We start from the raw sequence: 14394 nt of genomic DNA, 5'->3' as shown, positions 1-14394 counted from the left end.
TGAACCGCGGCACCGACATTAATGCGGCAACAGACCTGTGAGGATAGTTTTGGGGACTTCCATTAGCGACATATTGAGGATAAAACCCGGAGAACTGCAGCGGGACTGCTGCTCGTTTTTTCTTCCATAGACTCTCCGGTGCGAGGAGCTGACAGAAGCACTTTCCTAGCGTGAGTATACGATTGGGAATGTTGAAATGGTTCATATCTGACATTCGGCTCACACTGCCATGCCAGTAAAATGATTCATTTTGTTCCGTCTGTCCGCGGTGCTAGCTCGTGGCTAATTGTTACAGGGAATTTTCAGGTGCCGTTGAATTATTAATCCCGCGGCTGTAACTTTATAGACGGTGGAGGTGCAAACAGGTGACGTGCGCGAGGCCCCGAACAAAGGTAATCTGTGATGGAAATGAGACAAACCGATATGAACCTGCTGCAATCAATGCAATGAATAGTTACTCTGGATTTAAGATACTTGGCTGTCGGATAGAATTCATTCTGTAATCCACAGATAAAAAGATTAAAATAAATGTAGCTTGATTGAACTGCATTATTTATATATCATTTATTTATATATATATATATATAATTAAAAGAGAGGGGCTGCTAATAATTTCACTCCACAATGGACACAAATTGCTTAAAGGGGGAGTTTACTCAAACAAGATGCAACTTTTGGCAGAAAGGAGGCCATGAAAGGGGAGATGAAGCCAAAGAGCCCAGGTTTCACAGGACAGGCCCATTTATTTGTCCACCAACTTGAGCAGAACAATCTTGTGTCTCAAGGTGACTTTGTCCCTCAGGAGTTTCCCAGTGAGCTTGTATAGTTTTGTATGTAGTGATACAAGTGTGTCCCCCCCCTCATCTTCCATGTTGATTCCCGCGTGCAGCAGGTGGCTTCGCGTCCACAGAGACCTGAAACCCGGTCGGGCGATACTCCAGTCAGATAGAAATTGGGCACCCACCGATCTCACACACACACACACACACACACACCCAGTGAGCGTGGCTCCTTTCACATGGATTATGGATTTGAGGTGAATAAGCATCAGGAAGAGCATTTGTTGCAAGTGGCTTCTATCTGCTGAATCTGAGTGTTAGAAGCAGCTTGGTCAGCATAAAGGGCTAACGGGTTAGAGGTCCAGGACTTGGGCAAATCCTTGAATGCTGCTGTTAAACTGTAGTTATAGCAGGAAAACAAGCTTGTTATGTTGCTGCTGCTGATTCTACATAATAGCTGCTGACTAAATGTGCACTTTAAAACTTTGCTCAACCCCAACTTCTAAATTGTATTTATTTTTACCCGCTTTCCAGCAGTGACTTGTATCTGGAACAGTATTTTTGTGATCTCGCATGAAAGAAAAAGTACCTTAATGTAGAAGTCTACACAGGGAAGGCTTTGTGAGTGAATCATGGAGTTAGGTACGAAGTGCTGAGGTCACAGGTGCTAATAGGAACCGTAATCCTGAAGGCAAATCTGCAATGCACTGTACAGGAAGTTGATTAGACTGCTTGTTTGTCTATATCATCTCGATTTTTGTTTGTGGCCTCCATAGAGACTCCTTTTGTGTCCCCAAATCACAACTGAGCTGAATATGTAGGATTTGCCTTTCTTCCATTTGTGCTTTGAACTCCACTTCCTACTACTGTGCAGCCAAACCTCAAGATGTTAATCTCTGACCAATTAATTTTGGCGTTTCCTACTTATCCGTACCGTGATGCAAGTGGGAGGAGAGAGAAAAAAATAAATAGCTGTTACACAAGCCGTAACTTCCTGGAATGACTTATAAGGGGGTGTCGCCGCATATCGGCCTAGACAGGGGGAGAAGCAGCAAGACAAAAATACACCAGGGAGCCAAAGTGTCACTGGCCGGTTTGCTGCTGTCAGATCAGAAAGGCCAAGTTGAGCGCCACTATGTCAGGGTTTGTCCAGAAGATCGGGTTGGGAACCAAACATTTGAGTTGTAGGATGATTTGAAATGGGTCCTGGATCGGGGGGGGGGGGGGGGGGGGGGGGGTCATTTAACCTTGAAAATTGAGTTGGTGACATGAGGCTTTGGCCAATCACAGGTAATTTCAGAGAGACGGCGTTCCTATTAGCTGTTCTACAAATGCATATGCACCTGTCATATGGTTAATGCCTGATTCAACAACTAACTATGCTGCAGGGAAAAGTTGCTCGGCTGCCTGCACTGCAAAGCATCCCAAAAAAAAAGGAGACTGACTTTGGTGGCGAAGCATTTCAGAGATGGAGAGAAAATGTAATGCTAATAGTTTAGCCTTCTGCTAACCGTACCCAAACACTCAAGGCTTTGGCTGGACACTTAAAGCTTCATTCCAAAAAAAAATGCTGTTTTCCCAAGCCCTTGCTTAAATCTTCTTCTAACCAACTCCTGTGTTCTGCAAGGTTAGATTAGAGAGTGTGTTGCTGAGACAGAGAAAGGTCTCAAACAAAGTTAATTTATTTTCCCCGATTTGTGTGTTTAGAAAATGCCATTTTAGTGTTCAAGGGTTTGGAAGATATGGGGCTTGGGGAAAATCGGTCCAATATTTACTTTGCTGACTATGGGGCAAAAGAACCGGTCATAATCTTGTGTTCACGTTTACATCTCCTATTAGAGACTCGGGACCTGCCGCTAGTCTCCTAAAGGGGCGGGGCAGTGGCGAAGCCCACGTGACACGGATACAAGAAATTGACCCTCAGTAGGCCGTCTCCTTTCTGAACAGTCTCTGGTATTTCTCATGTGGCAACCTCGAGTGAAGGCAATGTGAAAGTGTCTTAAAACGTGCATTCTCTCTTCTGTCCAGCAGGGGGCGACTCCTCCGGTTGCAAAAAGAAGTCAGATTGTATAGAAATCTATGAGAAAATGACTTTACTTCTGACTTGATTTATTACCTCAGCAAACATGAGTTCATGGTCTCAATCTCTAGTTTCAAGTCTTCTTCAATACAGCATGATGTTCATTTAGTAAATTATGGTCCATTTAGAGTCAAATAGACCATAAAGCAGGGTGTGCTTTAGGGCAGGGCTACTGTGATAGACAGGTCACTGCCGCTACCAGAGTCGTGTACAGTGTCTCTACGTCACTCTTCCGCATTCCAAATATGGTCACTTTTGTTAACAGGTTGCAAAAAGCCAAGATGGCTTCGGCTGTAATCCAAGATGGCGACGGTCAAATCGCAGAACTCGAGGCTTCATAACTGCAGGACACAAACCAATGGGTGACGTCACGATGACTACGTCCACTTATATATACAGTCTATGGTATTTCTTCATTTAAATAAGAGCAAAGATTGGAGTTGCACCAATTGTCGAAGTGGGTGTTGAAGTTACACCATTGGTCGGTCGGAGGTTCCCTATTGGCCGCGGATCTTACAAATCTCAGTTTGATGCATATGTCGTAAGAGTAGCGTGACTCCTTGCAGGAATAACAATAAGGGCGTAGGGAGCGTGTGGTTGAGTGAAACGGAGAGTTTTTGTACAATTGTATCAACAAAATCTTACCATTATAAATAAGGATTTATTATTATTCATTCGGCGTATGGTTTGCTGCTAAATTCAAAACACCCTTGAATTGAATTGTCCAATCATCCAATTGCTGTGCCATGTGGACACACTGTGGCATGTAACACCACAACAACTGCTTGCATATTGTAAACCTAATCCAGGCCCCAAATCTCTACAATGTGTGGTGTTACTATCGTGAGGATTAAGGGTTTGATTTCATGGGTTCACATGCACCAATTAAAGCCTATTTCAGTACAAGCAAGCATATGGCCTTGTATTGTTCAAGCCAAGCTACTGCAGGCTTTGTCATAAGAGTAAGTGAGGCCCGGCTCGTGTTCTCACTCATAAGCACATATTGTTTCTATTCATTGATTTGTTTAGCAGTGCACCACTTTTTAGCCGCACAAGAGTTAGTAGCTATTAAGCTTATTCATATCTATAAGCTAATTTACATGTGTAGTCTCTGATATGTATTTATCTCTTAAAATCCAAGTTCAAAACTTGGATATACAGTACAGTAGATTAATGGGGGAGGGGAAGATGGAAATTCCAATTGGATAACAACACAAGTCATTGAAGCTTTTTGTTTCACATGTATTACGTTTTTTTTGTGTGGAACAATGCAAAACCAAATCAATTTAACTCTAGATGAAATGTTGCTGTTTTGTTATTGCAGTAAGTGGCAATACAGAAACAAAAAAATATATTGGTATTAAAAAAACCAAACAATATTATTTTTAAAGTCTTTTGGACTAAGTCTGAGTCAAGTCTCTCTGTTTACTTCATAACTAATTAACACATTTTACCAATATATTCTGTATTAATTCAATCAACTATAAAAAGCTAGTCAACTCGTATTTTTACATTGAAACAACTTAATATTTTTAAAGTGTTATCTTTTTCTGTAGTTCCCTGTCTATGTACCAACTACCTATCTTTGCAATACATGCAGTTATGCTACTGACGTTAGCAATGCTAATCAAGGCCTTGTTACTAAACCTTTCCTTTTACAGTCCTATTGGTTTTATTGGTGTTTACCACAGGTTTGGACACTCCCCCATGCTTTTGGTACAACCTTTGTACCAAAGGTCAGAATCAACACCATGCCCTTATTAGTAAAAGACCAAGTGTGATTGGGTAGATCCTCAAGAAAGGAACCTTTTAACTCCAGCTAAGGCATTTGATTAGCTGTCGAGAACAGACATTGTTATCTCGCTCCCTTTACGTCCCTTAAATTAGATCACAAACTGCTGTCAGAACAGCGTCGAGAGCTCTGGAAGAAAGATTAGTTCTTCACCTCATGGTATGTATACAAACAGTAGTGTCTTGCACTGAGTGAGTTTCTGGGTTTCTGGACCCCCCCCCCCCCATGCATCGGTGGTATTTTTGTGCTTTTAATCTCAACTTCAAAGACCAAAGGAGAGATGAATATTTAAGTGTTTGGAGAGAATGTGAAGAACCTGTGGACTAAATGAAATAATCATGATGCTTAACTGTGTACTGTCGGTAGTAGTTCTTAACATTTCATTTACTCTATCAGATTTAAATTCACATTTTCTACAGCATATTGTCTACACAATAATAAGTATCAAGGCGTTGATATAGAATTGCTTGTAAGAGTTGGTAGAAATATCGAAACCCAAACCTTCAGAAACCCTAAAATGCATGGTGATGAAGGTGAAAATGGCAATTTTTGGTTTGTTTTTTTTAACTTTTTGTTGACGTTGGGATTTTAGCTCAACATCAGTCAGTTAGTTTTTGGGTCCTTCTTTGACAGTTTGACGGTCATGGGAGTGAATTTCTTGAAGATTTTTCTTTGTAAGATTTTACCACTGCCTCTGACTACAGTAAATACGAAGGGACGTTCACATGTCCTCAATATCATATGCTTAGCACGTGAGGGCCTTGGGATGTGTTTCATTGTACTCATCATTTTGTTCTTGTACTTTCAAAGAAAAGTTTTACATTTGTTTTACATTTGGAGGTACGAGTATTCGCTTTCTTGCCAAGAGTTGCCTAGATTACAACCTGTCTGTACGGTAGATATGAAGCTAGATCCAAAAGGCTATTGACTGACATTAGCATGAAGGCTAAAGACTACGATCATGGCTCTGTTCATAAATCTTCCTACCAACACCATTAAAGCGATTTAATTATATAAACGGCAGTTTAGTTGGCGTGACGTTGGTGTTGTCGTTTCAGTACCGAGCTGAATTTGAGAGCAGGTGTTGTCACTGATTTTTTTGTGTTGCCATGACTAAACTTTTCATATGCGTGTGTGATTCCAGAGTGATTTCCATGCATTTGAATTTTGTTTGCTTCAATTACTCTGATATTTACATCTGACGAGCCAGAAAGGAGATACAAATCTTTCTTCCCTTTTTCCTCCTTCCTTCTTGTAATTAACTGCCTGTTGACTGTGCTGCACGATGACAATGATCATACGGTAGAACAGTAAACACAGAGAGCTCATGTGTTAGTTTGGGTGTCTGTGACCAAAACTCATAAAACTCAGCTGTCCCCTAAAGGCTGCAGGCGTGATGAGACTTCTTATGTGACGGTGTAGTCCAGCTGAAGAACTCCCAACATGGCAGCCATGTCTCAGGTGCTCGTATAGTTATGTAGTTATGACGCTGACATACACTCCGAACCACAGTGGAACTTGAGAGCTGTTTACAGTATGACGGACAGAATGTTGTATATAACTTGTTGTAGATGGGCTTTAACTGTCGCGAAGGCATGAAAAAGACTTTTTGCTTGACCTTTTCGGATCATAGTAGGCTTAACGTTAGTATGAATGGCAAAAAAACCCAACTTCTTTAACTTTAAGGAAAGAAAAACACATTTTTCAACACACTCTTTGTGCAGGAAATATGCTTATTTAACCCTCTGATCCCCAAGCTTCCCTATGAACACACACAACTTAGCCTCTGTTCTGTATATTACTTTAATGACCCACTCCAGTGTGCTGTGGTCTCCCACCCAGGGAATAACAAGTATGCAGCTGATGAGCAGTTTGAGCCCCTTATCTGTGGGTTAAATATGGGTGTGTTGCTTGATGTGGCCTCTAGATATTCACGCAGAAGTTTCCCCTCTGGGAAAGGCTTTTAGCAGTGAGAGCGGTTGCTGACTTTGTTTGTATGTTTTAGTACGTTATCGTTGTTAATTTTGAAGGTTTTATTTGAAGGCTCAATGTTTAACATTTGAAATAGTTGAAATACTGAAATGGTTGAAGCTGTAGCTAAAGTGACTCTCAAAATACAAATGCTGAAGGAAGTTGAAGTAGCTGAATAAAGTGTCATTTGCAGAGCAAAAGATATAAGCAGTTGAAATGGCAGCTGATGTGTAAGTGATAAAATATGGAAGATTTGAATTAATTCTGTATTTAACGTCAGCTTTCCATTATTTGTGGGTCAATTATCAAATTGTGTCCCATTGTTACCCAGAGTTTCATAATGTAGTCTATTTTGCAGTGTCATCACCATTCACATCTGTACAACCAGTGTGTTTCCACTTTCATTTTTTACAACACCATATTTTTTATGTAAAAAAAAAAGGCTCTTCGTTTTATCATCTCATATCATGACATTTCGTCATCTGGTGAAAACTGCTATGTATATATATCTATCTCGCAGAAAAAGAAATATTGTAAAGTCTGCTTTTCCCAATATGGTGCAGCCTTAAATAAAAACGATTCTTAAGATGAACTACATGACGGAAGTAGTCAAAATGCCTTTGTAAACCTTCTTCTACACTGAGATGACATTACATAGACCAAGGTAGTTTGACATAAATCTATCAGTTGTTTGACAAAGCTCTGACTGCTGAAAGCAAACCCAGTACTGTAGGACCGTACATTCACACATGCAGTGTTCTTCGTATTTTCGGTATAACAGTACCGTATTGGCACGTTTAGAGCTTTCCAACAAGTAAAGCTGAGGAACCATTATAGAAACAGATGGACTCTGACAGTTCAGAATAAATCAAACTAAATTTGGTGATGTTGATCCAAACGACATACACATCCATTGTTGTGAAAACTATTGTCATTGTAGTTCATTCAGGACTTCATGGTCCTTTTGTCCAGATCTGTGATTTAGTTTTTAGGTTACTTTGACTCCTTGACATTCCAGCCGTTCACACTTCCTGTTTTCAGAAGAAATCAGTGCTGCCGGAGATAGCCGGCATGGCCACGTCTCCTTGCCAAGACTGTGTGACTCTGTGGTCCGATTAAAATTCCCCACATTTCAAAACTAAAGGATCTGCAACGGTGTTCTCTGCACCTCATCTGTCTGTAGAGCCCTCTCCTCACAAGACCCGTCTCTCTGTGGGCCGACCGTCACTCGGGTTTTTCCTCTCGCTCTTGGCATCTAGTCTGTCTAGGCAGGAACTTGTTGACTCAGCTTTGATCCCTCTCTCAGACACACACGCACATCTAGACGCATCCACAGACTTCACACAACTTAAGTTCTGTTATGTTGCAAGGGATAACTTCTCCAACAAACATGTGACCAACATAGGGCCTCAATTCAAATCTTTCTGCACTGCGCTTTTTAATTAATATCAGAATATATAAAACAACACGATTATATCAATGCTTTTTTGTGTTATGTCTTTTTATGACTTAAATGAAAACTACTTTGAACTCTTTATCTGTCTCTGAGCATTGTAATGGAGAACCCAACAGCTATCTGTCGGTGATCTCTGTTTGCTGCTTTAGAGCGAAGTACATATCCAGTTTCATACTACTAACCCAACCCATACTCACCTGCTTTCATTGTAAAGGTCAGTTTAAAAAAATTAAAATGCAGCTTATTTTTTATTTTTTTGCATGTTTTGAAAACCCACCAAAGCAATATATATTTTTTTTATTCAAACAAGATGGTGTCCTCAAAATGTTTACACAATAGGTAGTCACTTTGTGCAATAGATTGTAGAAATGGGGAAAAGGGTTGCACACTTCTCTTCTTTCTCTTGTGAAGAGTAATTTTTGCAAGATTTCTCCACAAATAAATGATGCTACAGATGCTTGAAATAAGAAGAAGCTAGGCAGCTAACACTAGCTTAGCTCTCAAGGTATATTTCACTATCGATATTCCTTAATGCCCTGTACAGGCAAAGATTGCTGACTCTTTCATTTCATCGGGGTGAATAGATAAGGATTTGTTTGATTCAGAATAATAATCTTCAATTTGTGCAAAAGCTTGCCTTAAAACAAACAAGAAGGACAAGAAAAAAATGGCATCAATATCAGCAAGCTGGTGCTGGACCAGGAAGTGTCACTATGCTCTGTCATTTTGCGAAAGGTATTGATAAAATCCCCCAAAAACGATCCCAAATATATTTATTTGGAGGCAGGAGAAGGGTTAAACAAACAAGGTAAACATGTTAATAAATCAGCTCTAGTGTTGTTGGTCTTTGTATTTTTTCTGAACCAGCATAGCTGTTATTTACTTCCTGCAGCCTTTATGCCAAGATAAGTTCTAACACACATTTCTGTATCAACGGGTGGGCAGGTGCACTGATCTCAACACTGACACCTGGCCTTAACATCTAATAGGCAATATCCGTCACATACATATCCATAAATGCTGTTAAGTATCCTGTAACTTCTGAAAGGTTCTTGTATTGCAGGTCACACCTCCATTATGGACACTTGAAGTTACTGAAATAGCTGACTTGATCAACACATCATCCATTCAGCGTTCGGAAATAGATATCCAGTATGTGAGTGGTCAGCGTTAATAGGAAGACATGTATAGTGGGCCCTAAGGTCCAGCGGAGTCACGACTAGGAAGCTGTAAGTCGGAAGATGGGATTGTGTAATCACTTACTGGGTGATTCCAGTCATGGAAGCTCTGACTGACTCAGAGTTAACAACTACCAAACAAAATAGTTGACATATTCTTAAATAGTTTGAAATGGGAATTTTTGTCACCATTATAAACTATATAACAATACAACATTTAAAAACATGAACTGAAAAGCAGATCGGAACAGAAAGATTTCTTCTTGCTGATGAGTAATATTAGCACATGGAAAGCAGTTAAAATGTTAGTTGACGAGTGAGCATTTCAACGTTGCACTGTCATACAAGGTGATACACAGTAAGTTACACTACTACTCAAGCAGTGGTTGCGTTAGACTTTCTCGTTGTCCGTCATTTTGACAGTGTTGTAAAGATTCCGTCATAAACTATTATCTATCGTCATTTAAATGTTTTATTTATAATAAGACATGGGCTTAAGGTGTATTTAAAGGTAGTGTTTGTGTTTCTAATCCAATACACTTTTTCGTAATTCACGATATTTCGGCAAAATGACGGACGGCCTTCAGATTTTGAGTTGCGGTCCTCAGCGTCAGACAAAAGTAGGGCAGTCGGTCCCTGAGCTGATATCAGGATGTTATTTCCAACCTCCTTGTTTCCATTCCTTCATTTCTTTCCCACGGTTCCCTGCTCTTCAGGGATATTGTGAATGAGATAAAAAAACAATTTAGACAGAAATTGGAGGGCCATTTTGCTGAAGGTAGTCGTCAGTCAACGGTTCTACTCCACTTCTAACACATCGATACACCGATATTCTCACTGAAGCAGACATGATCAGGTGTTTGTGTGTGTGTGTGTGTGTGTGTGGGGGTGGGGGTGGGTGGAGGGGGGGTAATTGTAATTGAGAGGCTACTGTGTGCTGCCAAACTTGTTAGGTAGCAGATATGTGAGACCCCCTCTGGGCCACTAAAACTGTGTGTGTGCTAGTTGTGTAGCACAAACAAAACGGACAGCCCTTATGCAGCATGCACTGTCCCTTGCCATGACGCACACTTGCCTGCATACAGAGTGCATCCACAGGTTTTCATGGGATCTTATTTCAGGCCTGTTGGATAGGCGTGTGTGTAAATTGGTGTACGTGCAGACCCTTAATCTGTGTGTGTGTGTGTGTGTGTGTGTGTGTGTGGGGGGGGGGACGGACAGTATCTTTCTCCCAGCTCCTCCAGGGTTGGCAGATTCCGTGGCTGTAATAGGGAGAATAATGCAGCGAGGCTTCCAGCGATCGGGATCTGAAACTTAAGGTTGACAGAGATGTTATCCAAGAAAACGCCTGGCATCAGCTTCAAATGACTTGTGGATCTGTTGTTGTGTAGAGTTTGGGACATAGAAGGAATCCGTTGGTTAGTATCAGGTAAAGCATTTGATGTAGACCGCAAACGAGGCTTTTTGTGCTCACTTTAACTGACAATTGTCTTAAGATGTTAATTGTTTGAATGTGAACTGTCGTATGCAGCTACAGTTTCAGGTGAAGCATTTATAGAAGATGAAATCTCTGTTGTATTTCAAGCACTTCAAGGAGTTTGAGGCTGTCTCAAAGTGTAAGAGCCACAGACGCTATCAGTTTAAGTGTGGCCCATTTTCTGAAAGCACTCTGATTTTTAGTTTTAAGTTTAGGCCCTGAGGGGAAGTGGAGATATCATGAAAAACTCACTTTACAGTGCTTGTGCACATGTGGATATCTGGAGTCCCTATCAAAGCTGGCAATGAAATCAGACGACCCAGTCAGTTTTTGTTGTGGGCTGGCTGGATCCAGAAACATGTGATTCAACCCTTTCTATGTCTGATGCAGGCTCATTAGAATGCAGCTTGAGAACTACCTTTGTAGAGGTGTGCACCGTATTTTTCTCTCAAGCCAATCAGAGCACACTTGGCTTTTACAAGAGGGTGGCTTAAAGAGACGGGCGCTAAAACAGAGCATTTCAGACAGAGGGTGAATACAGGTATATTCAGACAGACGGAATGTGGAAAATGAAGTGTTTTTTGAACATTAATGAATGTAAACATGTTCTAGTAGAAACCTTAAATACAAATATGAACCTGAAAAACGTGATGCTCCCCTGACAGCGAGATGAACTCCCTGTGAGCCTGGAACAGGTTGTACAGCGGAGAGACAAAGTCCGCTGTGTACAATCTGATGAATGTTCCGGGTTGTTTTCTTCTGCATCTTGCACCTCCAGCGAGCCGTTGCTACCGTGTGATGTGACTGTGTTGTCTGTAGGCGCCGCGTTTGAGCTTCTCCCATGACTGGCCAGCTGAGCGCACTCGCTGTCATAATCCTATCAGGCATTCAGTGGAGCTGGACGGGGGGAATATCTGTGTTGTAGAGAGAAAACAGTTCACAGGGTTGTTGTTGTTGGCTGGAATTATAGTTCTGCTTGGATATGTGTGTTCAAAGCTGTGCCGGACATGACGCTCTGGCTTCATGAGGCAACACTTGAACATTTATTTTCAGCGCAAGCTGCAGACATTCCTTCCATTTGGAACGTGACCTCTCTCCTTTTATATGATTTCAAAGTTTTCCACCACAGTGTTTATCCTCTGCAAAACATGAGGACAATGTACATCAAGGCAGACCCTGTGAGGGTGATTCTGTCTGAGGCAAAAGTAAAACAAATTGACTAGAGTAGGACTTTCTATGGGGAGGAGCATTTTTCAACAAGGTGTCAGAATCAGGCGGCAACCTCCGGTTCTGCCGAGTGAAGCCAGTGCGGAAGTGTCTTAAAACTTGCTTTCTCTCTACTGACCAGCAGGTGGGGACTCCTTCGGTGGCAAAAATAAGTCCTATCGCATAGAAGTCTATGAGAAAAAAGCTACCAGAGCCGTATACGCCGTCTCTACGTCACTCCTCCGCATTTCAAATATGGTAACTTCCATTCATTCGATGCAAAACAAACAACGTGGCGACGGCCGTAATCAAAGATGGCGACGGCAAAATCGACGAACTCGAGGCTTCCACAAACCAATGGGTGACTTATTGCATACAGTCTTTGCTCATAAGTTAATAAAATGCATATTCAAATAGAAGGTGCACTCAGTAGATTGCAGAAGTTCACCAGGTGTGTCTTCAACAACCACTGCTGTATTGCGTGATTAAAATAATACAACCTACAATTCGGCTAACGGCCTAGCTGTTAGCCAAATGCACATTCCAATACAACAAAAGTGAGCAAACTGTTTCCTGTTGGAATTATACACAGGAGATATATGTATGTACACATGTATATGTGTGTACATACGTATGTATGTGAATAAAATCAATTGCTTTTTCAGTCCACTAGATGGTGCTGAGTTGTTTTCTGGTGAGGTCAGAAGAGGTCATGGGTCAGTGAGATTGGTAGGAAGTTGGTCAAAACAAAGAGACATCGATCGGAGAAAGAAATCAGAAATGCGCCTTTCCGCGTTTGAATCAGACTAGGGCTGCAACTAACGATTATTTTAATAATCGATTAATCTGTCGATTATTTGTTCGATTAATCGATGAATCGGATAAAAAAACAAAAAAGCATTCATTTCCAACCCTTTATTCAAAAACGGAACTGACACTGAACAAATCTTCAGAAAGTGCACAAACAGGTTGCTCGAACATCCCTGAGCTGTTAAAGTAATACTTTAAAAAAAAAATGGACTAATATCAGGAGTGGGGTTCAGCGGGTTACCCACGCCTCTCGGCGAAGGGTAGACACACGCTGATCCACTCAGTGTGGCGCGTGCAGCCCCGGACATCTAAGGGCATCACAGACCTGTTATTGCTCAATCTCGTGCGGCTGAACGCCACTCGTCCCTCTAAGAAGCTGGACACCGACCGCACGGGGCTGCGTAACTATTTAGCATGCCGGAGTCTCGTTCGTTATCGGAATTAACCAGACAAATCGCTCCACCAACTAAGAACGGCCATGCACCACCACCCACAGAATCCAGAAAGAGCATCAATCTGTCAATCCTTTCCGTGTCCGGGCCGGGTGAGGTTTCCCCCGGCCGTCCCTCTTAATCATGGCCCCAGTTCAGAGAAAAACCCACAAAATAGAACTGGAGTCCTATTCCATTATTCCTAGCTGCGGTATTCAGGCGACCGGGCCTGCTTTGAACACTCTAACACAGGGGTGCGCACACACCTCCACCAGCGTATGTGGCAGCAGCAGCCCCCCCCCCCCCCCGCAACCATGATGCCGATGCGGCCCCAGAGCAACAATGAGTTTGACACCCCTGCAACATCTCCGCGACTTATTGAGTGGCGTAATAATCGCGCAACACAACAAATCGATAATGAAATTCGTTGCCAACTCTTTTAATAATCGATTTTTATCGGCTTATCGCCCTGAAAGCCGCTCAACTGTCCGCCATCAACGGTGGAAAAAATAACCTATTTCTGCTTAGTACATGTTGTGGAAGTCCCAGATATCACGGGGAACTAAACGCCGTCATGTCTGGTTCATAACATAGTCCGGAGGAGCTCCGTGGATTTCATCGAGCTCACTGTGTCTAGTGAGCCACACGTCGGCTGTTTACTACAGCTGTATGATCACAAAATAAACAGATTTGGCTGTGATTTAACGGAAATAAACCGACAAAAAGGGACTCCGAAATAACTACGTAATGATGCCCATTTGTACTTGTTTTCTCAATGGAGCTCGGATCGATCGGTGCTATTCTATGCTAACATTGTAGCAGCTCCATCAACACTCAACATAACGTCATCTAGACGTAAATACGGCAGCGTTGTTTGCACCATATGGTGCATGGGCCTGGCTGAATGTAAAGGGTTTCGCTCACCCGCTCAATCTGGCCTCACAACGGGCGTTAAATCTGCCAACAGCAGCCAGGCTCATGGGGAGAGTGCAGCGCATAACTGGCTCTCTGCCCTCGACGTCCACGCATTGCAAGTTATACCAGTTATACCAGTTATATAACTCTTATATCGTACTTATAGAAGTTATAGACACGTTTGCATTCAGTTAAGTTTGTCAGGTGCATGCAATATTTATGACAGTGTTTGTCAGTCTGTCTGCTTGACAATCCCATTTTGCTGCAATAAAAATGAATGAAGTGAGACTGAAAACTTT

General features: G+C 41.9%; 1 protein-coding gene across 6 annotated transcripts in view; it reads left to right on the top strand.

Annotated features, from left to right (window-relative positions):
- mical2b (microtubule associated monooxygenase, calponin and LIM domain containing 2b) overlaps positions 1–14394 on the top strand; it is a 64096-nt gene continuing 49702 nt past the window's right edge. For all 6 annotated transcript variants that reach the window (XR_013767146.1, XM_079162862.1, XM_079162861.1 and 3 more), the window contains exon 1: positions 1–170. The gene's annotated coding sequence lies outside the window, so the exon portion shown is untranslated. The remainder of the gene's footprint in view (positions 171–14394) is intronic.

The sequence above is a fragment of the Pholis gunnellus genome (genome assembly GCF_910591455.1).
Source record: "Pholis gunnellus genome assembly, chromosome: 7".
NCBI lineage: Eukaryota > Metazoa > Chordata > Actinopteri > Perciformes > Pholidae > Pholis > Pholis gunnellus.
Note: the sequence above shows the minus strand (reverse complement) of the source record. Positions and strands in the feature narration are given on the sequence as shown.